Below are 25,884 nucleotides of genomic sequence, written 5' to 3'. Positions count from 1 at the left end.
CTCCTGAGGGAGGTTGAGACACAACTTTCCACTGAGGAAAAGGCCAGGGAGGCTGGGCTCCCTGGGCCTGAAACAGAGCCATTTCACCCAAAAGCCAGAGAGGAGGTGAGCTTGAGGTCAGAGCCAGGACCTTCCACTTCCAGAGACCAGAAAGATGGGCTGTAGCTGAGGGAGTCAGAGCAGAGGACGGGGACCTCCAATGATGGAGGAAGAGCCAGAGGCTGGAGATGGCAGAGGCTGGGTGAGGCGAGTTTGCAGGGAGACCGGCTGTGCAGAGGGGCCAGGTACTCCCTTGTATGCACTCGCTCTCTCCTTCAGTCCTTCCACGCAGGGCCCTTCCGTGGCCATCTCTGTGCTAACTGCTGGGGAAGGCACAGAGAACAGGACGTGGTCGCTCATCTTGCAGACACAGGGTCTAGTGGGAGAATGGATGTTAAGCAGATCACTAAACGCACCGAGTCAAGGGGGAGGTGGGGTGCCATGCAGAGTGTGCACGTCCAATCTAGTCTGGAGCAGCCGCGAGGGAGCCTCCCTGGGGGGCTTCCCCCAAGACCCAAGCTAGGGCCTGGCAGATAAATCAGAGTTAACTAAATAGGAGACTGAGGTAGGGGTCTGCTGGGGAGGCATTCTAGGTAGAGGGGTTCGTAAGTGCAAAGGACCTGGGGTAGGAAGAGGCAGGAGACTCCCTGGAAGCTGAAAGAGGACCTGAGTGAGAGGGAGGGGAGCAGGATGAGGGTCAAGGATGGGCAGAGGCCAGGACAAGCTACAGGCCATGCTCAGGTCCCTAAAGGCAGTGGGAAGCCATTCAAGGGTTTTAATCAAGGGGGTGGCATGATCAGATTTATGACTTCAGGATGTCTCTGTAGCTGTAGGAGGATGGATAGGGGATGGGGACAGCTATAAAAATCGTGTCCTTGAATGGCCTACGCGGCGTTGCCACGCTCATCACCAGACGAGATACCGTTAGATGTGAGAAATGAGAAAAAGACTTGGATCTTAGGAACAAAGTCCTGAGGAAAATTTCTTCCTGGTCCCCTAGTGGTGGCATAAAAAAGTTAGCCATAGTCCTTAACCAGGGGACAAACTAAGCTGAAATCTGCTATCCTCTTCTTGTCTTCTTTGCTTCTGCCTCTCTGGCCCCTTGTCCTGGTTCCTGCTGGTTCTCAGCCCCCAGGGCACCTCCCTGGCATCGCCCGTCTAACACACACCTATGGCAGAAATCACCCCCACCTCCAAGTACCCATCCCAGTGTCACACGTACCCCTGCCAAGAAGGACCCGGGGTGGGGGGGGCGGGGGTAGAACCACCAGGCCCGGGTTGACCTCCACTGGCTGTGGTCCTCGTTTCATGACCTGGGTGTTCATCCTTCTCAGGTTCAGCCCTCCTGCGCCGGGTACCTTCCACGCTCCTGCCAACAGACAGACACTGCAGAGGGGTGAGCCTGGCTTTCAAAGAAGTGGTCCCCGGCCAGCAATATCTTATTCTGTAGTAATAGACAACACAGACAGGGGTGTATATGGGCCATAAAAGAAAGAGGCAACATGTGACACTTAATTCAAGATTAAAAGAAACCGTCAACTGGAGCTGATTGTGCTCATCCAGATGTCACCAGAAACAGCTGTATGCCATCTGCCAGAGTGGGTGCCACCAGCTGGAGCAGCTCTCCCTAAGACCCTGGCTTTGCTTTTCTCCACGGTAGGAAGGCAGCACTGAGGCTGGAGGCCAATCCTTGTGACGGGGGTGACAGAGCCTGAAGTGGCAGCTGCAGAGAGGAGTGGGCAGTGTCTCCTCCCCCTCCCCACTCCCCAGGCCTTGTTTATGCTAACAAAGGCGAGTAATGAATTACTGATAAGTGGCCTCTTTTAAAGGGAAATTATTCAAGAGAGCAGGTGAGATCCTGCAGACATTCATCTTCCTGGCTCCGTGAAGCTGGCTCGGAGATGGGGAAGGGTAAGGGAGATGATTCATAACCATGGTCCCCCATCCGTCACTCGGGGCGTCCCCAGCAATGGGGAGGCAGGATTGATGGGCCCCGGGCCCCAGGTTGGCAGTGCGGTGGGGATCCACTGGCTCCATCTCATTAGCGAGGCCAACAAGGCCAAGAATCACTGGGACTGGAGTACCTGGCACCTACTTGATGCCAAGGGGCAGTCCCAGGGAGGGGCAGGAGGCGATGGATAAACTCCCCCCTGTGCAGGTAGGTCCTGGACAGGTGGGACGCCTGCCTCCAGGTGGAAGAGGCCATAAGTGCTAAGGCATGACTTCCAAAAATAAAGAATGGAGCACTGGTCTGGGACCCAGGAGACCAGCTCGAGGCCCAGCTCTGTCCCGTTCCTCTCCTGGCTCCCATCTCATAAGATGAGCAGATCAGAAATCACAAACTGCTGGGCCCATGGGCAATATTTGGGTATGTTTTCTCGACTCTGCCTCATATTCAGACACGTTTTCTTGAACCTGCACGATGTCGGCCCTCATTATGTTTTAAATCTGAATGTGTTGTCCATTTTAAAAGCAAACTCAGATAACTAGCTTCCTTGAAAAAAAAAAAATCAGGCCTAGCAATTAGCCAGGGGTGGAGTATAGCTGTTCCCCACAATGAGGCGGGCACCCCCACTTGGCCAACAATCCCCTGGTCCCTCATCTCTTCATCGGCCCTGGTTTTGTACCACTGTCCATCCTTTCAACCTCGCCTGTGTCTGGTTTCAAAACCCTTTGCTGCTCCCAGCCCTGGGGTAGCCCCTGTCAGGCTTCACACAGGTAAAACCAGACGGCACCTTGCTTGATACCTGCCCTGCCTGCTGTGGACTCCTTGCCTCCCATCCCTGGGCCTCCTTTTTGATGTGGACCCCATAGAACCCCACTCAGCACCCACAAGTCTGCAACATACAAGTGCTGGGGAGTTAATGCTCAGTGAGGCAAAAATGTGATCAATGGAGAATGGGAGCTAATGGAACATTCCTCTTCCCTCTCCCTCCCAGCAGATGCTCCTGAGACATATAGCTTCTTGAAATGGTCTTGCAAGATTGAGCAATCAGTCGCACTTGGCAGCAGCCAGCTCAGAAATATGTCCTCAGAATGGCTCCCCGCCTCCCTCTCGCTCTTCCTTGGGATTGCACTCCCTAATAAAGGGGTACCCCATGCGCCTTTGAGGCCCTGGCTGCTGGGAAACCCAGGTGAAGACACTGGTTTCAGGAGTGGCCCTGGACAGCTGCCCCTCACATTGGGATTTTAGAATTGGACTACTTACTGGGGTTCTGGCATAAAGAAGCCCATCACTGGGGATCAGATGGGTGGTAATAACCTTGGCATCACAGTGTTGGAAGTGCTCTCCTGTGGAACCCTGGGCAGAGGTGCAGGTGGAAGATGAGACACTGCAGTACAAAGCGGCCATGGTGTCTGAACAGCATGGGAGCAATGGTGATAATGATGATTGTGGAGCAGGAGACTTTTCGTCTGCTGCATTTTGAAAGGCTTGAAAAAAAAAGAAAGTTAGGTTCTTGCTAACTCAAGTGGGGCCCTGAAACCAGGGATGGGAATGGATATGTGGGTGAGACGGAAAATCTGAAATCTCCAGGGCCCGGAACCCATCAGGCTGGTGGACACAGTCGCCTTCCCCTTGACAGAGAGAAGCCTCCCCGAGCCTGGAGAGCATGCAGATGCCTCACGAGATGATTCTTGTTCTCCTCAAAATCTGCCCCTTCCGCTACCATTTATTGCTTCCAGGCCAATGACCAGGGTCAAATCTCAATACAGCTTGAGCTGGAAAGTACCGTCCTGTTTCAGAAGGAAATAGCTTATGTGAAGAAGGAACAGCAGCCCTGACCAGTAGGAGCTGCCAGGACTAGAGGAACCCAGGACTCGTGGGCTCGAGGGTGTCAGGTTGAAGAAGGGGGAGGGAAGGCCCCACGGGGAGAATTTACTGACACGGGAAACTCACCCTGGACTCAGGGTCAAGTGTTAGGACCCAGAGCTGGTCCAAACAGTGTGATAGGATGGCTTCTTAGGGCTTGGCCATGACAATGGTCTACAGCAAATGAGTAGAAATGCCAGAACTTCCTCAGCATAGCATTGAGGAGGGGTTGGCAGGCTCGGGAAGGTGGAGTGTTTAGAATGGGCTTTTTACCAGGGACCTGGGACCTGGGACCTGGGACCTTACCAGTTGACTATTATTGTACGTTGAATTGTGTCCACCATAAGATATGCTGAAGCCTTCATTCCCAGCACCTGTGGATGTGACCTTCTGTGGAAACAGGGTCTTTGATAGATGTAATCAAGCTCTAATGAAGTCATTCGGGTAGCCCTAGTGTGACTGGTGTCCACAAAGAGAGGAGAGGATACACAGAGACACAAAAGCAGAGATGGGAGTTGTGTGCCCACAATTCAGGGACCTGGAAGAGGCAAGCAAGGATCCTCACTTTGGACCTTGGGAGGGAGCATGGCCCTGCCAACACCTTGATTTCAGACTTCTGGCCTCCAGAACTGTGATCTATTGCTGTTGTTTTAAGCCTCTCCCTGTGGTGCTTTGTCATGGCGGCCCTAGGAAACTGACACAGCTATTTTCTCCATGAGTGTCCAGAGACAACCCCCTACTCAAGGCAATAACGGATGCCCCAGTGGGGCAGGGGTGAGGGGGCTCCAGCACTTGGAGAAGTTCCTCAGTGGCTGCCCTCAGCAGGCTGGGGCTGCTGGTGGACCTTGGCTCCCAATTCCCAATGAGCGTGTTAGGATCCCGGACCAGCAGAGGCCAGGTGGTGGCACTTCAGCCTGAGAGGCACACGGGCAGCAAGGCAGCAGTAGCAACCAGGGTGCCTTGCCCTGCAGGGGTGCTCGGCAATGCCAGTCAGTCGTGGTGTGAGGAAGACGGCCAGCCGGTGAGGGTGCTGCTTGCCTTGTTAATTTTTTTTAAATATCAGGAAATGGTGAGCAGAAGGATGACATCAGATCCTCACTTTGTTTCCAGATGTAAGTCAGTTGACAGACCCCGGGTCCATTGATAGAAAGGGAAGAGGGTCCTTCTGAGGAAGGAGGACCACAGTCTAGATGAGAAATATTCCCCTAACCCTTTCCCAAACGACCTACAGCCACTTTCTAGAGTAACTATGTGTGGAAGGAAGGGTGATACTGACCTTTCTAAAGACTGTTAGATACAGATGCTGACCTAACATGGAGAGCAAGGGATCTGACCTGCCATCATGGCCTTCCAGCTAGCTAGGGGGCTTCTTGGAGCCCACATGGCAAAGGTCCAAGTCTGTCTTATGGACGATCCATGGGCCAACCCCATGGTTATTTCCCCTTCCTGAGAGCGTAGTTGGGACGGCTACACCAAGAAGCTGGCAGAGGCCGCAAATGTGAATGAGGCCATTATGCTAGGATGGGCCAAGTGGGAGGCCCGGAAACTACCCTCCAGCTCCGTGCTGGCTAAGATAGTAAATCAGAAGAATTACTGCCACATTCTGGGACAATCTGCAGAGTTTAGTGCCACCATTAAAAACTTAAAGGATGTAGAGTTGGTGCTTCCCATCATAACCTCATTCAGCTCACCATGCTGGTCCTGCTGAAACCAAATTGATCACAGGGAATGACCGTGGATAAGCATAAACTTAACCAGGTGGCAACTGTGGTTGTAGCTTCGGTGCCAGATGTGGTCATTTTACTAGCGCAGGTCAAACAGCTTCTGGCGTTTGTATGAGGCTATTGATCAAGCGAATGTCTTCTTCCCCATCCAGAGGGAGGATCAAAGGCAGTTCATTTTCGCATGGTGGAGACAGATTTGTTGTCTTCCCCCAGGGCTGTGCTAATTCTCTTGTTCTCTGTCACAGTGTAGTCCAAAGGGACCTGAATCAGCTCGAGTTCTGCAGAACATCACACTGGTTCACTACATGAATAGCTTCATGCAGATCATACCTGGTGAGCACAAAACGGAAAACCCTGGATGTCCTAGAAAGGCACTTGTCAACCAGAAGCAGGAGATAATCACACAAAAATCTAGGGACCTGCCACATCACATTTGTGATGTTTTGAGGGGTCCAGTGGTCTGCAGCATTCCAGGACAGCCCTCTAATGTAAAAGACAAATTGTTGCACCGCGTGCCTCCTGACACTGGGAAAGGAACACGGTGCTTAGGGGACCGCTTTGGACTTTTGACACAGTATGTAGCACTTTTGGGAATACTGCTCTGACCTATTTGCTCGGTGACTTGAAGGGCTACCAGTTTTGAGTGGGGTCCAAAGCAGAAAAGGGATCTGCATGGGGTTCCACCTCTGGTTGCAAGCAGCCTGGCCCTGGGGCTGCATGTCCCTGTGGACTGGAGCACACTGTAGGTACGTGCTAGATACAGATGCTGTGAGCAGTCTTTGCAAAGCCTCGGTAGGAGAGTTGCGGTGCACACCCCCTCGAGTTCTGGAACACAGCTGTGCCTTCTGGGGCTCCTTTCAGTGTGCTCCTAGGCCCTGATAGAGGTCAAGGCCACACAGCACCAGATGACCGTGAGATATGCGCTTCTCATGAGGGGCCGGCTTCAATCAGATCCACTGAGTCAGTGAGTCAAACGGGCAGAGTCCATCATGTGGCGCAGATGGTGTATTCAGGAAGAGGCCCACACCAGGTCAAAAGGCACAAATAAATGAGATGAACATGTAGGCAGATCCCCATGTCATTTGCTCTCCTATATCAATCCCCGCTTCCTCAACACAACACCTGTGAACTCATGGCTGGCAGGTCTCCTATGACCAACCGACAGAGGGGGAAATAACCAGGGCCTGGATGTGAGTAAGCCAGTGCATTATATTGGTGGCAACAGAAAACAGCCCTGAAGATCAACGGTGATTGAAAAATCCCATCAGTGTGGAGCCATGAGCAGTACACTTGGTTGCCCTCTTCTTATAGAGGGAAATGAGGCTTGAGTATGGATATATATGGACTCTTGGGTAGTGACCAGTGGCCCGGCTGACAATTCAGGGGGTTAGAAAGAATAATATTGGAAGATTAGAGACAAGAAAGCCTTGAGAAGAGGCACGTGGTTGGACCTATGGTGGGCACAAAGTTTGCAGGTCCTTGCGTCTCCCATTAATGCCACCAGAAACATCTCTGGCAGAGCTGGTTCTCCCCAGTCAGGTGGAAAGGATGATCAGCAACAGGATGTCAGCCAGCCTCTCTCATCAGTCACCCTGGTGCAGATGCAGCGTGCTGATGGTGGCAGGAACGGAGGCCATGCATGGACAACAGCCTGGGCTCCCTCTCAGCATGGATCTTGCAACTGCCAAAGCTAAATGTGAAAAGTGTCAGCAGTGGAGGCTGACACTGAGCCCTCAATACGGCACCATTCCTCAAGGAGACTAGTTATCCTCTTGGAAGCAGGTTGATTGCATGAGACCTGCACTGTTGACACCAAGACATGGGATGCTGAGGGATACATTTTGGCCCTCAGGAATTCCTCTAGGATGGAAAGGAAGTTTGTGCTCAGAGGGGCCAATCTTTGACAAATGAAATATTGGATCTAATAGCTAAATCTCCCATCTTCCACTGGACAGATAGTTTTTGCAGCTTCTTGGGGGTCTTCTCAATCTGCAAGATTGAGCAGTAAGTTGCCCTTGATAGTGGCCAGCTTAATGACATCTCCTCATATCATCACTCTGTCCTTCCTTGCCTGACTCCTCCTGCCCCTAACTCTTGTACATAAGCCTTTGCCTCAGGCTCTGCTTTCTTGGGAATCCAGACAAAGACGATCTCCAATATTAAAGGTGGCTGTCAGTTGTCACTTATCATCTGAACCCCACATTACTCATTCTGTATCACCTTTCTGGTCCTTGTGTTACCTGAATTTGGGCTCCTGAACCAGATGACTGCTTAGATCATCTGCTCCAACAATCTATGGGCTTATATTTCCAAGAATCAAGGATACAGATTCTTCCACAAATTCATTCGCCAAATGCTTTTGTCCCCTGGGGACTATCTCATGCTTTGAGCTCTAAAGGATGGGAGGTTTCAGTTTGTTTTGAATTGCATCTTTAGGGCAGCCCCATAAATGTTCCTAGAAGTACTCCACCCCCCAGTGAGTCGCTCCTTTGTACCTAGAAATCAGCTGAGAATAGAAGGGGCCAAAAGGAGTAGACGAGGGAGGAGAGATTTGGAGAGGAGTTATGATGGGTTAAAAGAGACAGCGCCACCAAGAACTTGGATGAACTCTAGGAAATCTGCTTCAAGAAATAAAAGCCAGGCCCCTAGAGTGCTTCTGGAATCTCTGCATGGGGTCTTGGAATCAAGACTCTAAACACCACCCTCTATGTTTGGAAGGCCTTCAGAGAGAAAGGGAGGCAGGCGTTGTGTCACCAACACCAGCAGCAGTCATCAGCTTCTGCCCCAAACCAAGCATTTGATCAGCATGTGCTTTACTCCTACTACCGACAAGGTACTGACAGTATCTTGGGGATGGGGAGGAGAGAGCCCGGACACAGATTTGGACGTGCTTCCTGCCAAACTTGAACTTGCAGTGTATTTCTAGGCAATAAAAACAAGACAAGGCAGCATAAGCTAGTCAGGAAAAGAGTGGTGCAGAATGTGGGTGACATGGCGAGGAACCAGTTCCCCCAGGAAGTGGGCTGGGCTGCGGAGCAGCCACGGTTTTCATCCAAAAAAGTGTTTATTGATTGCTTATGATATGTAAGGCAGTGTTCCAGGGTCTGCATGGGGTGCGGAAATGGAGGAGGGCGTTGGCGGGAGGTAAACAAACATATTGACCTCCTCTCTAGGGCCTTCCAGGCAGGGGGGGTTGGAATCAACCACAAATGGCTATAATACCAACCCCAGGGGATGAAATAGCAGGTGGATGATAAACATTATTAATCTGGGAGCACATAGGATGAAAAAGGTCAGTGCCAACTTAAGGAGAGGCCATTCCCACTGGAATCTGAAAGAGAAATTTCCTTTCTATAGATGAAAATGGGGTGAGAGGGGCAGGAGAGGAGGGCAGTCCAGGCAAAGGCTGGAAAGTGCAACGTGGGTCAGGAGAACAGCAAGCCACCCTTCTGATCCTCCATCAATTGCACCATCCTGTCTCCCAGGCACCAGGAGCTCTGCCAGCGCTGCCAGTGGGTTTCGGTGAGGACCACGCTCAGTGGTGGAGCACAGAAACATAACTGGAAAAAGTTAACCTAATAGGAGGGCTTTTTTGTTTGTTTCCACGTCACCAGAATCCAGAGTTTAGGCTCAGAGGCTCCATGATGTCATCCAGTTCCTTTGGTTCCTTTAGCATGTGGTTCATTGTTCATGGTCACAAATGGCCATGTCACCTCTGGTGTCGTATCACAGGAAGGAAAACGGAAGTGGCTGTGGTTGTCTCAGAGGAGTGAAGTTCTCCCAGGAACCCTCGGCCTGCACCCCACTGGCCAGGGCTGCTGGCGTGGCCGCCCCTCACCCTTAAGGAAGCTGAAGAGGCAACAGGGCAGTCAGGCACAGGGTGTGTTTGAGATTTAGGAGAGCCCTCTACCTTCACCCTGGGGGGGTGGGTGGGTACAAGATCTCTAGGACCTGAAGAACTAAGAGTTAGCCAAGCAGAGGAGGAGAAGGAGGGTTGCTGGGGTCCTTGGCAGGGACAACAGTGTGCAGGGGCCGGAGGGGAGTGGAGCGTGGCACATTGCAGAGTCAGAGCATCGCAAGAGGGCAAGGCGGTGCCAGGCTGGAAGTGAGGATGGAAAACAAAGGGAAAATAAAGGGAGTGAGATGGAGCCTAAAGGAGATTTAATGCCCCGTTCAGGATTGGGGACTTCATCCTTCAGGCAGAGGAGAGTCACTGAAGGGCTTAGGCGAAGGAGTGGCATGTCAAGGATGTGCTGTAGAGTCAGAGGACATACAAACTTGGAGCTGCCAATCCTACAGATTGCGTTTGAAGCCAATTTAGAGCCAGGTGTCTGGATGAGAGGACCAAAGGGCTGTGCGTAGAGAAAGAAATTGAAGAGGTGCAGGGGCCGAGTCTGGAGGGCCTCCGGTGCCAAGAAGTTGGCGAGACAAGGAGGAGCCAGCAAAGGAGGCAGCGGAGAAGGAGGGTAACCAGGAGCACGTGGGGTCCTGGACTCTTGTGAAGACGGCATTTCAATAGGAAGGGAGCAATCCACGTAGCCGGATTCTGCTGCCGGTCAAGTGAGGTGGGAGCTGAGAACTTAGTGCTCTGGACTCGAGGACGACCTTGACAAGGACACCTGGGTAGAGCAGAATGTCAGGATGACACTCCAGTGGAGGAAAGGAATCGGAGGGAGTGAAGGTGGGCAGCTCTTGCAAGGACAGTTGATGTAAGGAACTGGAGGACGAGGTGGGACACAGAATGTTTTTTTCTTTTCTTTTTCTTTTCTTTAAGATGGGAGGGATCACAGGGGTTTGCATGCTGAGAAGAGTGGACCAGGAGAGAATGAAAAACTAATGACGTAGGAGAGAGCAGGGGGGATGTCAGGGCAATGTCCCCAATCAGGTGAGAGAGGTGGGAGCTGGCCTTGGTCCAGAGTGCGAACAGTCCGCCCACAGCACAAGAGGGAGGCAGGGAATTTGAAAGCGGATGTGGTGGGAGGGCCATCGTGGGGATGGGAGTCTGTGGAGATTTACTTCCATCTTCCCCACAGTTTCAGTGAATACAGAGATAGTAAGGTTTTCAGTGGAAACGAGGTTGCAGAGGAGGTGCTGGAGGTTTAAGCAGAGAGAGGACGGCATGGAATACTCATCTGGGAGAGGAGAGTGAATGGAGCAGAGAAATGATGTATGATGCCAGCCGGCAGCCAACGCCCACTTGAGTTTAGGGATCCTAAATTTAAAGTGAGACTGACAGCACACTGGGTTCTGCTCCAGCTACACCCTGCTCGCAAAGTGCAGGCACTGAGTAGGGAAAAGTTGAAGGTTTTGCTAAGTGACCAGCAAGGGAGAGGGGAGCGAGGGAATAGAGAACATTTACAGTGGATGACTGTGATGCTTGATCAGGGAACTGAAGCTGGGTTAGGATGCGAGGGATCCCCTGGGGTACGAGGAAGGGAGGGAGAGAGGTGATAAGACCAAGAAATTATAGGTGCTAGTGGGAATGGAAGGTGGCACCTGAGGGAGTGAACTGAGAAGATCTGTGGGGCTGGAGAGTAGACAGCTTGGGATGGAGACTGTGGAGAGACGGGACCCGAGAACGGGGACAGGGTTCAGGCTAAGACTATGGGGAGGAGCTGGGGGGGTGGCTGGAGACCAGCTGATCGGAGGAGAGAAAATCAAAATGCGGATGGGCCAAAACCCTTACTAATCATGCTGGGGCAAACTGGAGAGAATCACCGTGACCCGGGAGCCAAAATGTTTAAGAAAGGAGAGGAGGACCCTGCGGTGTGTCGATGACGCCAGCAAGGACAGGCGGTGGGAGGCAGAGTCTCCAACTCGAGATCAGAATCTGGGTGATTTTTAGGAGGAAGGCTGGATATTGTCAAGAAGCTGAACAGGGAGGAGCCAGGAGGACCCTGCTCCGCCCCCAGCTCTAGGGACAAGGGAGAGAAAATAGCCCCTGCCTGTGAGTGTGGGGAGATGTGGGGGAGAGTAGGGTTCAGTTAGAGCAAGGGGGTAAAAGGAGCGTTCAGGGCAGAAGCAGGAGGAGGCTGGTGGGGGAGGGAGGGCGGAGGTGGGGAGGCAGCAGATGGCGGAGGCAGCAGATGGCAGAAGCAGAGGCATGAGCCCTACCTGGCAGGCAGGTACCAGAGAGGATGTGGCCCAGCCCTTCTACTGACCCCCTTTTCTCCGACCCCCTTTTCTCCTACCCCCATGCCAAAAGCCTCTCCTTAACCAAGTGCTGCCCACAGCTCTGTGTCCGAGGAACCTCAGAGATAATCATCTTGGAGGCGCTGAGGTGTTCAAACTGCAGCAGGACCAGAGTTTGCTAATATCGCAGTAACACAGCCCTGGGGATGAGCCTCTCACTCACGGAGCCACCGAGGCCACTTATCTTACAATACATCGCTCTCTACAAAGGGATGCCAAATGCCTACACGATGGAAATTAAAGCGGGTAAGGGTTGAGGTGGGGAGAGAGATAGTAAAAGAAAAAAATCCATCTCTGGCCTTATTTTTAGGCCCACTGAAGTGGCAAACATGTGCTGGGACAATAAGAACTCAAGCAGAAGCCAACCCCACCCAGGGAAAGGCCAGGGGTCCCTGGCTGCAGAAACCTCCCATTCATTATTTTTGATTTACTGCAGAGCAGACAAGAGGCGCTCACATGATACATAGCTTGTATATTCTTCTATCGATTTCCAAGACTTCGTTTTCTAAACTTCCCATCCATCAGCAGCATCTGGGCCCGCTCTCCCCGAGAGATGAGATAGGGATGAACCACCCCATCTCGCAAACAGTGGCAAGTTTTATTAGCCTGGAAGATTGGAAACTGAGTCATGCTCATTTCTGCCAACAGGTGAGGTTGCCTCACCCTGAAGTTGAAAGGGCATCCTGGAGGGTGTGGCTGCCGGGAAAGGGCAGGAGCACCCCGAAAGCCCCAACAAGAAGAGCCGAGGAAAGGCGAGGTAGTGTGTTTGAGGGAGGAGCCATGTTCTCGGTGGTGGGCGTCCCCCGTCCAGGTGGTCCTGGTTGCTGCTACTAGAAACACTTTCAGGGCTGAATAACCAGCAGGAGCACTGCCCACACTCACCGTCAGCTTCCCCCTGCAACAGAAGGGTGCTGATGGTGGCCCTGCTGCCAGCCTGTGGACCCTGAGAACAGACAGCCGCTCCCCACTGGCTGCTGAAGGAGGTTACCGTGCCCCCACCGGAAGACACGTTCTGTGCATATAAGGAAAGCCGGGTACCCACGTACCACCTTAATTCCTCTTCTCCTGCCAATATTCTCAGGATGGAAAAGGCAAGCATCTGTGATATTACATCCGCCCCCAGTCCTCCCCCACTCCATTTACAAAACAGATTCCTTCAGCTTTCACCCAGCAGATCTCAATACCTGGGGGGCTGGGATGGAGGAAAATAGAAAACCTCTTGACTGCATCCCCTTTGAGGCTGGAGCAAAAGTGGGGAGAGGCAGGGATGAGGGCTGCCAGGGCCTTGGGAGCAGAGGCAGAAATAGAAGGCTTACACCTGCCTTCAAGGGGCACTGCCCAATCTTCGAGTGAGCTGCAAATCTCATCCAAATCTGGAGCATCTCATGGCAGGAGGGGGGGCAGGACACCAGGAGCTGAGCAAGGAAGCAAAGCGTCAGGAGTCCTGGGCTTGTTCTGCTCTGTGGCCTTTGGCCAACTTCTCCGTCTGTCTGTGCCTCAGTTTCCCTCGGAGAAATAATCTTCCAGCACCTCTAAGGTCTTGGAAGGCATCCAAAGAGTCTCAGAAGTGACAATATTACAAATAAAGGAATTATCGATGTGACTGATGGTTTCAATTGAGCCTTGGGGTCTTTGCTATTTAGGGGATAGATCAATAGTAATAACAACAATAAATAGGGAATAACTCAGCAGAGAGTCTCTAAAGGACCCCGTGGCAACAGGGCCAGATAACACAGAAGAAGAGAAAGGCTTCCCCTGCTGCCCACATTCGCTGAGCCATCAGGGATACTCTGGGGAGCGGCTGCCCTGATGCTTGGCCAGCCTGTCCAGGGGCCATTGCCCTTCCAGATGGCACCCCAAAGGGACCCCGGCTGCTCTAGGAGCATGGACAGGAAAGAAGTAAATTCGGTCAGCTAAGGAGGTTCCCCTTGGGCTAGCACAAGATGAAGCTAAATGGTATTTATCACCCACGGTCCATTCACCCGGCCAAGTGAGACAGCCCAGGAAGGGTGGGGGAGAAACAGGCCACAGCATGGGATAGACCAGCCACGATGGACTGGCTGCTTCCAGGAGAGAGCAGATGTACTAGAAAGGGCATGGGATGTGGAATTTGAGCATCTGGTTTGAAGTCCTGGATCTGGAACATCCTACCTGGTGATGGGCTCGGTATGTGTCCTCCCCACTCCTTGGGCTTCGCTGTCTGCAAAATGGAGATGATGACAGCTGTCTAACTTGTTGCCGTAAGATGTCATCCAAGAGAAGATAGGGGAAGCTTTCTGCAAAATAGTCAGAGTTTTTATTACCCACGTGGGAGGATGGGCAGGATCCCAGGAATGCCTCCTTCCCCAAGATAGCTTTGCCACATCCAAGTGACCACAGGACCAGCATTCCTATGTTCATCCTTACTGAGGCCAAAACACATCTAAGGGCTGGTCCTAGGAGAGATGGGCTTGCCACATCCTCCTACTCCCCACACCAACCTCTGCACCGTGACTGTGATATTTTTTATACTTACTGGATTGTCTGCCTCTAATTTTCTGCTGTGTTGTAAGCCCTTGTGTTGGTGGTGGTCTTGACACACACTGGTGCTCAGCGAATGAGCAAGTGGGCCCCGAGGGTGAAGCTGTGCCTTTTTAGGCACTAACTTCCCAGGACTGATTTGTCCATCAACAGCTTGGCTTCTCCTGCAGGAGCAGGGAGCGGATGTAGCAAGTTGGCACAGGGTGACTCGGGTGGGATGAGAAAAAGCCTCTGAAAGGGAACAAAAAGTCTAGAAAGGGAATCAATCCAATGGGGCCGAAGCCAAATTCTGGATGCCTGAAGAATATTTTTGGAAAGGATAGCCCAGGGTGGGGTCCTAACCACAAGCCGTCAAATCCCAGCCCACAAACCTGACCCTCAGATACTGGAAAGTCAACAGTGTTAGAGGCCGTATTGATAAGCTTCCCCTCCAGGTAAAAACATCCCAGAAACCAACAGAGGGACATGTCTCTGGTTAGTGGATGTGGCAAGGAGCTGAGATGAATGTAGGCCTGGCTGGTGGCAGAATCCACCTGGTATCAGGCCATCAAATAGACTGTTTTACCGGAAGGTGGTATGGCATTTTCTGGCATGCGCACAATTCTATGCAAACGCACACACACATACATCCCTCTGTGTCCAAATGCACAGATATGCATAGAATCCTTCATATCTGCAGACCTGCACGATGTGCAGAGACACACACGTGATGGATTTGAACAGTAATTCACACAGTGAAACTTCTGGGCCCTTGGGCCAGCAGGGAATTTCAATCCTGGTAATAGATTACTGTCCCTGACCTGACCAGAAGTCTGGGCTTCTATAATGACTTAAAATCATAGAATTATCGTTCCAAGGGGCCTTAGAAATCAACTATTTCAACCTCCAACCCAGAGCATAAAAATCCCCCCTAACACTCCCAGCATGTTGACATATAGACTCTGCTTAACACCACAATGATGAAGGACCCATTAGCCTGCTTGGAGCCCCATTTAATTGTTGTTATTAATAAGAAGAAGGACGATAATGTATTAATTTCCGACTCTGCGCCTGCTGCTGTGCTAAGCACTTCACAAGACTAACTCAGGTGACCCAGTGAGACAGCTCCATTTAACAGAGTCTCAGAAAAACTGGCTTGTCCACAGTGACACATCCAGTGGGGGGGCAGAGCTGGGACTGGAACCTGGGACTGACTCCACAGCCCTTGCGTTGTTAAGTCACATGAACTTGCCTTGAGTTATACTGTGTAGGAAATTGTCCGTCAGAATGAACCAAACTCTGCTTTTCTGTCACGTTTATTGACTGACCCCAGATCGGGGCTCTGGGGCTTTGCAGAGTCTTCCTCCTGTTCCCCTGGAGCCTTCCCTTCCCCTCCCCATGCTTGGGCCTCTCCTTCGATGCCCTCTGGGTGCCCGTGTCCAAATATGGGCCCCCACAAAAAATTCCGTTCTCACTGAGGTATCCCCTCCATGGTTTGGACGCTGTACTTTGAGTGTGTGTCCGAAGATGCCATTGGCCTTTTGGTGAGCAACATCACATCACTGACTGTTTCAAAGAAACTGCGGGCCTTCATTTGATTTTAGTTAGCTAGCTAATTTTTTCTTCCATAAATTACTGTAAGCTATTTTTGCCATTGAAATTTAAAAAATACATATTTTCAGCTTATGATTCCAGCTACGTTTAAGATCATTTTGCAACCTAGTTTGTCAGCCAGGACTTTAGCTAGTCTTGCAGCTCTGAGGTGTCTACAGATTGGATAAGCTGACTTGCCGTGCCAAGTGGTTGATCAAAGCCAGGCCAAGATTCCACGGCTGAGTTCTATACCATCCAGCAGAGACCTATCAGGCGACACTGATCTACAAAGCATCACGCCAGTCCCAATGTCAAATGCCACCCACAACTGCCCATTTGGACTGAAACAAGAGATATATGCCCAGGGGTCACTCTGGAGGAAGTAGAGGGCATCCAGGAGAAAAGGGTAAGGTCAAGGGAGAAATGCCAGTCAGTAAATACCACACCTGTCCAGGAGGCAAGGGTACGAGGTCGTGGTATCAGGTCTGGAAACATCAGTAGCTTAGAGGGACAAAGCTGGAGTCTGAGACATGCCCCAAGCTTAGGGATATGCAGACGCGAAGGGGGCGTTTCAGGCAATGCCCCAGTGAACCCCAGAAGACTGAATCCTGCTTGCCTGGGGTTCCTTTTAAAGGCCCAAATATCCATCCTTTCTGAGTGCACACCTGGCTGCCTTAAAGGTGCCACCTGGCTGATTCTACCTGGCCTCTGACCAGCTCTAGATCCACTGCTTGTCAATCTCCTTGATGGTATTATTCAGCCCTCACTTTTCCATTTTGCCCATAAAGTTGAAAACTGAAATAACTCTAAAATTGAAGCGCATTCCTTTTACATCACTTGGATATTTTCCCCCTGCAGATTACAGAAACCCTAAATCAAACTGGTTTAAGCAATAAGGAGATTGATGGTCTCATGAAATAAGAAGCCCAGAGACAGGTGCAGCTGCAGGGTTAGTTGATTCTGTAGTTCAACGATGTCCACAGAGGCTGAGAGTCTATCTTGTCTACATCCACAGCTTTATTAGCTCCTTAAGTCTGGTTCTCCTTTGTCCCCAAAAGGGGGCTGCCGGTGTAATTGGGGCAAAAAACTTCTTTATTTCATCCAGAGAGATACTGGATTCTCTTTCTCCAAAGCTCCAGGCAAGTCTGACGTCATGTCTCACTGGCTCAGTTCCCTTTGGGCTGCCTCAAACAGAACCCGTCATCTGGGGCTGAGCTGGATGTCAGGAAATGTTGACTGCATTTCTGATCCTCTAGTCCAGCCTGCCCTCAATAAAGAAATGAGATCCTTCTGGTGCAGCTCATGCTTGGTGAACCCGTGTAGGTTCCTGGAGTTCACCATTTCCCTAAGTGTCCAGAAACCATCTATTTAATAACCAATGCTAGAGCTTGACCAAGGACCACAGTCTATGGGATCTTGGTTTTTTTCCCCGTTTTTGAAGCTGGACACACCATTGACCTCTTCCATTCCCCAGGATTTGGTAGAGCAGTGGTTTGCAGATGCTAAGTGTGCAGGACGGTACCCATGGAGCTTGTTTTAAATCTGTAAGTGTCAGCAGAGCCTAGTGGTTCACGGGTTCAGGGTCTAGACTGCCCGTGTTCAAGTTCAGGCTCTGCCATTAACCACGTACCCTGACTCACTCAACCTCTCCGGGCCGCAGTTTTCTTACCTCTGAAATAGAGGTAACAATAGGCTCTCCCATGTGGAAATGTTACAAATTAACGAAGAGGTAGGGTGTAAATTATTTAGAACAGTGCCGGTGAGTGGCATGCCTCTAAATAAAGGCTAAATAAATATGTGTTCTTAGTCCCCATCCTTAGAGACTGATGATTCAAGCAGGATGAGGAAGGCTCTGGGCAGGCATCTACTCTTAACAAAGTGGATTCTAATGTGGTGAATCAACCACCCCGAGATGCCTGGAGAAGATGCACCCACTGTCCTACGTGAATCTCCCCTTCAGCATTGGGGTGGAATGTGGTCCACTCTGGCCTGAGGATCAAAATCGCAGCCACACCACAGCAATTATGCTTTCATGACTGCCTCATCTTATTTGGGCTTCAGTTCCTTCAGCTGTATTTTTTTCTACTTTCTCCAGGTTTGGGAACGCTTTCCTTGCTAGGAAACAAGCCAAGTGGGAATGGTGCTTTGCCTGGGCCTCTCTCGGCATTATGATATCCTCCCCAAAGAATGGGGCTCACTCACTTGTTCGTGCTTCAAAAATCTGCGATGGACCCACTGTCCCTGGTGTTCCCAGCTCGCTGTGGACAGTGATGTCACTGGTACCCTACACGCGGGCCTGTGTCACGTTCAGTTTGCCTGTAATATGAGCCCTCCCCTGCCCCCCCTCAGTTTAGGGACATGGCCCTTGGTGACCTGAGTTCATTCCAGAGCTCCCCCTGCATCATGACATGGCCCCCGACACTGCCCTTGCTTTCTGCGTCAGCTTCATTTGTGACGATGGCATCAGAACTCCGTGCTCGAGACTCTCAGCCCTCCTGAGCCTTCTTCCCTTTCAGAGCCTCTGCCCATGGGATTATAATTGTTCCCTCTGAACCCGGGCAATTCTGCCTTCTGAAGTTCTGCAGTCTATTCCAACCAGGCTCAGCTTTCCCTGTTTTATCTATTACAAACTCTAAGAAGACTTTTCCCCAAGCTTGCTGTGTCATCTATCTGTTGCTGCATAAAAAACCACCCCAAAACTTGGTGGCTTAAAATAGCAACCATCTATTTGCTCAGGACGTTGCAATCTGGGCTGGTCTCAGCAGGGCTCACCTTCGTGGCTGCCGTGGGAGGGAGGCCTGGGGGCCGGGCTTCAGCCAGCTGCCTCCCTCCCAAGCCTGGACGTGTAGCAGGATGGCTGGGATGGTTGGCATGCCCTGACCTCTGTCTCTACACGTTTCCCACCCTCAAGGGGGCTTGCCTGGGCTTCCTGATACGGTGGTCACAGAGCAGCAAGAGCCAAAGAGTGGAGGCTGCCAGGCCTGGGCTTGGCGGTCAGGCGGCGTCCCTTCTGCTCATTCTATTGGTCAAAGCAAGTTGCATGGCCAGCCTGATCAACGGAGGGGAAGTAGACTCTGCCCCCAGTTGATGGGAGAAATGTGAAAGAAGCCTGGCTGTTTTTCACTTACCGCACTGCCTTTCATTAGACCTGTTTTGAGGACCTGAACTGAGGAGAGGAGGAAGAAGACAGTCTGATCTCTAGAAGGAACTCACAACTGGTGGCAGAAGCAGAAAGCTAAAGAGAGCATTACAACACCATGTGACAAACAATATTTATGGCTGCCAGCCCTGTGCGTTTGCCGCCTGCCAGGCACTGCACTTAGTGATGTATTTGCTTCGTCTCAGAGCCTTGACTCTAGTCCGGGAGGAGTATGTGAATAATGATGTCCATTTTTCAGATGGGCAAATCAAGGCACAGAGACGTTAGGTAGCAAGAGTGTGAGGCAGGATATGAACTCAGTGGATGCCCAGCTCTATGGCCCCTGCCCACACCGGGTACTGTGACCCCCTGCAAGGTCTGCCATCAGCACGGAGAGGATCTTGCCCCCAGCCTTCGCCATTCAAGGAGCCCCATCAGTAAGCAATAGATGGAGGAGCAGGAGACAGACAAGGGACAGCGGCAGATTTCTTTTCATAGAACATAAGCAAGAGGGCTGTCACTATTCACTGCTCGTCTCGGGGCCCCTCGCAGGCTACCTGGGTCTTACATGGGACTCCCACTGAGGCAGCACACCAAGACCAAAGCCCACGGTGGCCTGGAGCTGCATGAAAAGTTTGAGAACAAAGGAATCACCTCCTTCTGCAACTGTCCCAGAGACACGTGATCAGGGGAAGAAACTGTTCCCAAAGCCACACAGGAAACCACGTCTCTGTAAACTCGCCCATGACGTCAGCCCCTGTGCCTTCTTCCCACTCGTCCCCGCATTAACCAATTACTGAAAACAGCTCAAAATAGCACCTGTCCCTCAGCTGGGGCTGCTGCAGGAATGTTGTTTGTGATTCTTTTTGAGAGAGAGAGAGAGTCTGTTGGAAATTAGTCTGGTGAGAAAATGATCACTGGGCCCTTACACCAGCATCCGGCTCTGACTCTGACCTGCCCAGTACAGGCTGGGATAGAGTTTGCATGTTTCCTTGTACCCGGTTGCAGTCTGGCTCTCAAGGTGACCCTGAAGAACAGCAAGGGACCCAATCCCATGAGACACAGGGCTTCAGAGGCTCCCCATGAGACACAGGGCTTCAGAGGCTCCAGGGTGGGGAGCCCCCCCAACCGCGACCCACTGGAAGCCTCTGCTCTAGAAGCTGACTGAGATACGGGAGTCATTTGGAGACTGTTTCATGGCCTGGCTTCAATCCCATCTCAGTTTCTCCACACCCCAGCCCTGCAAGGATCCCAAGGGACTCCTGTCTCTGTCTGTCACTCCTAAACCCATTTTAAAACGTGCCAAAGCCTTGAAAAGGATGCTTATCATAAATAATAAGAAAATAACAAAATAAATATCATAGTTAACAGTGTAACTATGATACCATTTACTAATGCAACAATCAAATGAAAGAAATCGATCTGTCCACACTGGCGTGGAAATCATACAAGGAATGTTGTCAAGTGGAAAGGGCAAGCCATAGACATAGCTATACAGCTGTCTACCTGTCTGTCTGTCTGTCTACCACCCATCTATCTATTATCTGCCTGTCTGTCTTCCTACCTACCCACCCATCTATCTAAACATTAAGCTGATAATAAGTGATTTCCTGCCAGGAGAGGAGAGGGACTTGGGGGAAGGAGGGTGGAGGTGGATAATGAGGACTTTTGCTTCACTTGTATTCTTTGAATTTTTACAAGAATGTATTCATGTTTTACTTATAAAGTTAAAAATTAAATACATTCCCAAGCAAAGCCAAGCCAGAGAGAATGATCTGCTAATAAAACAGAACCCAGTCCGTTCCTCACTCCTGTCTGGGTTTGTCTGGGTTCTTCTCCTGCCTGGGCACCAGTCTTGCCCGGGCACCAGTCCTGCCCGGAAGCGGCCTGCCTGGCTCCTGCCCTTTCCCCCAGGGCCCCTCCTCCCTCCTTGGCCAATGGCTTTTGACTGGCTCTTGATTTCGCCTGCAGGTCCAGCCTTACCGCAGGCTCCAAAAGCCGGCAGGGAGGGTGTGGGTATTTTGGTTCCCAGAGTTCTGTCCTGGAGCCTTAGCCCCACAGCCAGCGTCCCAGGGGCCCACTCCCTATTGCAGACCCTGCGTCTCTACCTGGACCTGCCCAAGTGCCTCTCCTGATGTCCCCCTTGGCTTCGGCTGCCCAGTCCAGGCCCTGCTCCTGGAGCCGTATTCCCCGCTGGCCCCGCTGGTCCCACAGTGACCGTGGGAAGAGTGGGAGCCCTGCTGTCTAGCAGGCCGAGGGTGGGTCTGCCGAACCACCCTACTTGGCCTTCTCACCTTGGAGCCAGCAGCCTGCGTGAACTTTTCAAGGACCTGCCTGAGTTCAGGGGCCCTCACTGACAGGTGGGTTGGCTTCTGTCTCCGATGAGGGATGTCCTGGGGGCAGAGCCCGGGAGCATCCGGCGGGGAGGGGGAGTCAGCCTGAGGCCCCTCGTGGGGCATCACCAGCCCCCACCTGCCTGTTTGGAGCACTCTGACCATCTGGCTCTTCTGGCTAAATCTGCAGCATGAGGCACTTTGGGGAGGACTTCAGGAGGAGGGCTGCCAGAGCTGTTGTGCATGGCTGTGTTATTGCCTTCTCCGAAAACTCTAGAAGGAGGAGAGCCAGTGAGCTCTCCCCAACTGGCTAGCTTCCCTCAACCAGCTTTTCAGGCTATCTTATCTGCAGGTGGGCCTGGAGGCAGGAGAATGGACTAAATGACCCCTGACAACGAATCCAGGCCAGGACCCAGTCAGACACGGGGAAGTGTTATGGTCGACAAGACTGCTCTTCCCTGAAACTTGCCCTTCGGCACCTGACCGGGAACACCCAGCTTCTCAGGAGCGCGGAACTGAGGCCACACCTCTCAGGGCTCCTGGGATGTCCGTGAACTTCAGGAGACACCTGCTTCTCTGTGGGGTTGGGCGGGCCTCCCACACCAACAGCTTGCTTTGATATAGGCAGAGACAGCCTCCCTCCAGGAATTATGACGGGTTACCTCTCCACCATTATCAAGGTGGGCGGTGCCTAGAATTCAGACCGACCCCTCCTCTGACGCTCGGCAACGGCCAACCATTTCTTGGCCTCTCTCAGGTCCTCTGGCTGTAACGATGAACTCATCCAGGGCTCCAAATAATCTATTAATAAATAACCATCCTTGAGATCACACAGTCCAATTAACAGAAGCATGGTATTAAACAGCACAATGGTGAGTGTCGGAGATGGAAAATCCTTTTATATCAGCTTGCTCAGGAGGTGAGGGTGTAAGACTGCAGCAGCCAAGAGCCCTTCCGAGGGGACCGGGACCCTCCTTAAAATGGAAAAAGCCCCTGTCACATATAGGCCTGGGGGAAGGGTGATGATAAAGCCACTCTGAGAGCCAAGACGTTTCTTGGGTTAGTAACAGCTGCCAATAAATTCCGCACAAGTACGTTAGGTGGGTGTCTGGTCGAAGCTGATGTGTAGGCGGTGGAAGAAACAGTCAAATTGACGTGAGCTAAGAACTGAGGGTTATTTTGAATTCTTTCTTTCATTTTTAATTTGAGCTTCCTCCTTTTTCTTGGGGAAAAAAAAAAGTTGTTTTTCCATGGGCAGGCCAGGAAAGTGAAAAGAGGAGAGCTGGTGGAGGAGGACAGACGTAGGAATGAGCCTCAATTCATTCCTGCCCCGGTCATTTCCCTGAAATCCTGCCTAAAGACGGGGCATGGTCGAGATGACCTTCTGGCATCCTTTCCTGGGGCTGGAGGAATCCTGGCTGGAGGGTTCTAAGAGTCAAGAATGATGCCTATGAGGTTTAAGGGGAGACTCGTGGTCATGGTAACCATGCCTTTTCAAAGTTTCCCCATGTGAGTAGGTGGTCCCCGTTTATAAGAATCAAAATCTGAGATTCAGGGGACAACTCAGATCCGGGCATCAGAATGTCCCTAGAAAAGCCAACATGGCAGCTCATGTTCTTAGTGGGAGGGTAGCTCCCTTTGCCAAATCCCCCGTGACGCTCCTTTGGGCAGGAAGGGCCATCAGGGAGAAGGAGCTACTTAGAGACTCAAGGATGCCAAGAGTGGGAGAGCCATGAGGATGGAGAGGAGAAGGGAGAAACATCCAGTCAGAGTGGACCTGATGAACATTTCCACACACGTCAAGGGTGGACAACACCATGATGGCAGAGAACAAAAATCTAATTAACAATCGGACCTATGGAAGCAGGGTTTGACTGTCTCAGAGGGCAGAATAACCTTATAAAATATTCTCAGAATTCCTAAGAATCAGATCCCTTTCTATTCGGGTCACAGGCACATTGGCTGACCCTTACTCCCACTATTCCAACCCGGGCTCCCATGCAACCACCCCGCACACCTCCGCCTCTCTCTCCAAACTGAGCGATGGTCCCCAAGATGTGCCCGGCCTGGGCTCAGCCACTTAGGTGCCCAGCAGAAATGCCACCATCTCACTTGGCTCGGAGGAAAGCACTGAACTCCTTCAGAAGGCAGGGAAGGCAGATTTTAACTCAGTGTTTTAAGATTCCCGGGAGCAGAGACAAGCTAATGTTTGCATAAATGCCCTCCCACTGAACCTCCTCCCTGTCCATCTGTCCCCTGGCTCTCCCACAGCCAGGCCCGCCTTTGTGGGTAAATAGGGAGTCCCTGGAGAGGCCGGAAGCCCTCCTCCTTCTGGCCAGCACCCTCCCAGCTCCGCTCTGACAGCCCGGCCTGGCCTCCGCCTCCCCCTCCCCACTCTTCCACCCCCTTTCTCATTCCCTTTATCTCCTTCCTCTCCCTTCCCATTTCTGGCCCTGGCTTAGCCCTCTATAATGACTTAATCTTGCCGACAGGGTGACAAGCGGATGAATCGAACTCCGAGGCTTTTTTTCTCCACTCCAGATTCATTTGAAGATTTCTCCCAGATGCGGCACTAAAACCCTAGATTCAATTTCCCTTTGACATAATAACCGAATTAGTCTCATATTGTCATACATAAATTACTAGCCAGTCAGGGTGCCACCAGAGGGAGAGAGAGCTGGAGAGAAAGCAAGGCGTGAGCATCCAAAGGGGTGTGACTGTGACAAGCGGGGACCTGAATAACAATGGGAGACCACAAGGGTAACAGCTAATCATATCTGACAAACGAGGAGCATTCCCAGGCTGCAGCAAAGGTAAAGATTATTTACCTTCCTCCTCATGCCCCTGGCCATTAAAATGTCACCGTAGGGAGCCTTGCGCCTTACAAGAGACACACAGATCTAAATATCTTCGCCATTAAGTAATGCTCTGTTTGCAAAGGCTGCTTTCAAAGAGGAAAATGTAATTTGGTGAAACGCCACTGAAGCCTCCAGGCCAGGAGACAGAGCTAAGCCAGGCAGAGGACCTGTCTGAGGCCCAGTTTGGGGCACAGATGCCTGCCCTGGGCCCACGGAACTCAGCCTGGCTGATTCTGAGCACCGAGGCGGCATCCTAGCCTTCTCCACCTAAGCCCTGGGGCCAGGAGTGGGGCCAGATCAGAGCCAGCTGGAATGAGGCTTCCTCACCTGCCCGCTAGCCCTCCGCCCGGGCCAGAGCCCTGGGGGCTCGCTTTAAGCCTTCCCCTCCATTTCCCCTAGCCCATATGTTAGTTCTGGTCAATTCTCCTAAAAGCCCTGGCCTCCAGCCTCACTTCTGCATCCCATGTCTTGCTGGGATCGTTACCACAGCCTCCTGACCAGTTTTCCCACCTTCTGTCCTACTTAACCACCCATCTGATGCCAATGCTTCCCTAAATTGAAACTTTAAACAGTACTGTTCAAACCTCTTAGCAGGTAAGAGGAGCATGATCTGACCATCACCTACTGCTCCAAGTGTACCCCTTGGCCCAGCCCCTCCCCCCGTACTGTTTGGCCAGCAAGCGCTGGGAATTTCCTGAGCTATTCCTTCCGCCCGGAATACCCTTCTCCTTCATTTTCCACTTAAGCATCGTCTCCATATAAAGCATTCCCTGGCCTCCCTAGACCCAGTCCCACTCATCACTGCTGCTGCCAGTCTCCATTGCACCCCAGCTTTCTTCTGGCATGGCACCCAAAACTGTTATTGCTCTGATGGTTTGCTTACTGTCTCTCTTGGGAGATGTCAAGTTCTTTGAAGGCCAAGATTGGATCTTATCCATTGCCTTGTCCCCCCCGCCGGTATAGAATAGGAATTCGAGACCTGTGAAAGTAAACATCCAGGAAGGGCATGAAGCAAGCCAGGGGCCCACGTAGACGCTGCACACCCCTGCATGGTGGGGTCTGCTTGGTGCCCATTTCATCTGTGCAGGTAAATTTAAGTTCTTATTGTTTGCCTATCACGGGCCCAGCGTGGGCTTGGAGCTTGGTGACGCAGGACATTTCTGTTTCCCCAGTGGCCAGCACAGAGCTTGGCCTGTGTAAGCATTTAGTGAATGTGTAAGTGATTGTCCACTGTGGATTCTGTCCTCGGAAGGTGCCTACTTCAGAGGATATGAAGGAAACACTATGGAACAATGAAGGACCAGATATGATCCAGTATCTCACTGGACTGCAGGCTCCTAGAGGCAAGTACTGTGTTCATTCCTGCATCTCTGCCCAAGGCGCACATGACCCCCACTAGTGCCTGGAGTAGCCCCTGGCCAGTCAAAGCTGTGAGCTGCGGGGGTGAATGTGGATTTCTTCTGCAGTTAGACCTCAGATGTGACCCGAGGTACAAGCAGTGAACTGTCACTCTGCCTTCAACTTTTATTAACATCACCACATGCTCTGTTTCGATCTTGTGTTGGGTAACTACCTTGCTTTTATATTTTTACTGAATCTGTAGTCCTGCAGAATCCCAAAGACTTAAGTGGATTTAAAGCCAATTTATTAAATGGCTGGGCACGGTGGGAGTGAAATGAGGATATGGTCTTTTTTC

At 51.6% G+C, this 25,884-nt stretch overlaps 1 long non-coding RNA gene across 2 annotated transcripts; it reads right to left on the bottom strand.

Moving 5' to 3' along the window:
• LOC116150192 (uncharacterized) lies at window positions 1-25,480 on the bottom strand. Of its 2 annotated transcripts, none has more exons than XR_010378930.1 (5): window positions 25,072-25,480; window positions 13,918-14,042; window positions 3,248-5,904; window positions 1,262-1,425; window positions 1-415 (listed from the first exon to the last, which is right to left on the bottom strand). It is a non-coding gene; the product is annotated as an uncharacterized LOC116150192 (long non-coding RNA). The 2 variants fall into 2 exon arrangements; XR_010378931.1 differs by having other exon boundaries at window positions 3,248-3,340.
• Window positions 25,481-25,884: the final 404 nt, after the last annotated feature.

The sequence above is a fragment of the Camelus dromedarius genome, chromosome 34 (genome assembly GCF_036321535.1).
Source record: "Camelus dromedarius isolate mCamDro1 chromosome 34, mCamDro1.pat, whole genome shotgun sequence".
Lineage (NCBI taxonomy): Eukaryota > Metazoa > Chordata > Mammalia > Artiodactyla > Camelidae > Camelus > Camelus dromedarius.
The sequence above is the reverse complement of the archived record's forward strand: the minus strand, read 5'-3'. Positions and strand labels throughout refer to the sequence as shown.